Source organism: Penaeus monodon, chromosome 36, assembly GCF_015228065.2.
Source record: "Penaeus monodon isolate SGIC_2016 chromosome 36, NSTDA_Pmon_1, whole genome shotgun sequence".
Classification (NCBI taxonomy): domain Eukaryota; kingdom Metazoa; phylum Arthropoda; class Malacostraca; order Decapoda; family Penaeidae; genus Penaeus; species Penaeus monodon.
In genome coordinates, this window is record NC_051421.1 from 12215191 (window position 1) to 12217690 (window position 2500).

Consider the following 2500-nt stretch of genomic DNA (forward strand, 5'->3'; position numbering starts at 1 on the left):
GAGGGAAAGGGAGAGAGAGGGATAGGGAGAGAGAGGGAGAGGGACAGAGAGAGGGAGAAATAAACAGTGGAATATGAAATGTAGATATTAATAACAATAGAATAACCAACGCAATACGTGTAAAGACACCAGCTAGAGACAAAACCCACATACACCAAAGTATGTATTCGTCTGTGTATTTATTAGCGTAGCAGACTGGTAAATAACATCGCTTATTTTTTTTTACATTAGAGGAACTAACTACGCCCTTAGTCATCTGATAAGAAAAATACCTTTTGTGATTACTTGAGCACAGGTATGTGAAATATGAAATGAACGTCACATCCCTTTGTTTACGAAATCTAACGAATATGGAATCAAAACGACTAAATCATGGTGAAGAAAAAAAATCGAGAAAGTAGGAATAGATATGAAATGAGAATTCATGATTTGCAGATAAACCGTTGATGTTTTTATTTACTCATTTATTTATTAATTTTATGAGAGAGAACTAGGATAATTAGAATTAAAGCAAAGTGAGAGAACGTCAGAAGGGTAAAAAAAAAGAAAAAAAAAAAAAAAAAAGATATATATATATATATATATATATATATATATATATATATATATATATATATTATAAAGAAAGCTTCATGTTACGCAAACAGAAAATTAGAAAAATAGCATTAATATGCAAGTTAAAATATTACACTATATTACTGATTTATATTTATCATTATTAGAGCAAGAAGCCCGTTGCAGGTTCAGTTGATTGATGCTAAGATGACAAGTTGGCAATGATAATTAAGGAGAAATTTAGAGACTATTGAATTAATTAGTTGATAATTGACTAGTTGGTGAGCGTAGTTCAAGGAAGAGGTCTATGGAAAAATATAATATGTTATATTACTTGAGGAATGAACTTAAAAGCAAGAGAGAGAGAGAGAGAGAGAGAGAAAATAAAAGGATAAAGGATGTTACTTGAGAAAGAAATATACTTAAAAAATAGAAGAATGACGTATGGGATAGATTTTAACACTCCAACATATTTTTGAAAGACAAAAGCTAACAGCAATTTTTTTTCTTTTTTTTTTACGAAACAAGAAGAAAAACTAAATTAAAAGGAAAATAAACACACCATAAATCTAACAAATTTCGGAGATTTCTTTACAATATATATATATATATATATATATATATATATATATATATATATATTCATTCATTCTTCTGACCTTTTTTCACCTTCCTTTAACTCTAATAATCTCAGTTCTATCTCATAAAATAAATAAATAAATTGATGAATAACAAAAGCAATGGTATACTGATATGGCAGGATGGTTAGCCAACATGGTTTATATTACGTAAGCGAAGTAGAGGAGTGGAAGAAATTAAGAAGAAGGTTCAGTCAAAAGGAAAGTTAAAAGTTAAGGTAAAAGTTACGTAGTCAAGAGCAACGCAAGAAATGGAGAAGGTCAAATACATACCTATCTGTCTGTCTGTCGATTTGTCTAAGTGTGTGTGTGTGTGTGTGTGTGTGTGTGTGTGTGTGTGTGTGTGTGTGTGTGTGTGTGTGTAGCTGTCTGTCTTTCTGTACGTCTGTTTGTCTTTCCGTCTGTTTTTCTGTTTATATTTATCTGTTTAACTCTCTCTCTCTCTCTCTCTCTCTCTCTCTCTCTCTCTCTCTCTCTCTCTCTCTCTCTCTCTCTCTCTCTCTCTCTCTCTCTCTCTCTCTCTCTCTCTCTCTCTCTCTCTCTCTCTCTCTCTTTCTCTCTATCTACCTATCTGTCTGTCAATCTATCTGTTTGTCTGTCTATCTATGTTTTTCTATTTCTCTATCTGTTTATTGTGTATCTATCTATTTATCGGTCTATTTACATGTTTATTCTTCCATCTCCTCTCTCTCTCTCTCTCTCTCCCTCTCTCCATATATTCAATTATCTTTCTATCGGTTTATCTATCTATCTATCCATCTATATATCTATGTTTCTGACGATCTGTCAATCTATCAATCTGTCTATCAGTCTATCTCTCTATATCTCTATTAGACTGTCTATCTATCTATATATCTGTTTGTATGCTGTCTGTCTGTCCATCTGCTTATCCATCTCTCTTTTTATCTATCTGTCTGTCTATCTATGCTTATTTGTGTGTTTGCTATGTTTTCTCATGTGTAATTTACATGTAAAGTGTGTCAGATCTTTTCTCAATAATACAACCCCCACATATCTATCTATCTATCTATCAATCTATCAAAACACATTTATTTCTTGCTGTGAGAAATTAAGGTTTATAAAAAAAGACCGTTAACATCAACTGCGTTTTTATTATATTATATAAACATTTATAACAAAATAGCAATTTATCTACAACTATATATATATATTTATATAGACCGGTATACCATCCATTCTATTGCGACCATCCTCTCTCCTTCACAACCGGCTTTGGTCTGGTTAAACATATATCTACGAGTCAATCCTTTTTGGGAACCATTTATGAAAATAAATCCTTACAGAAA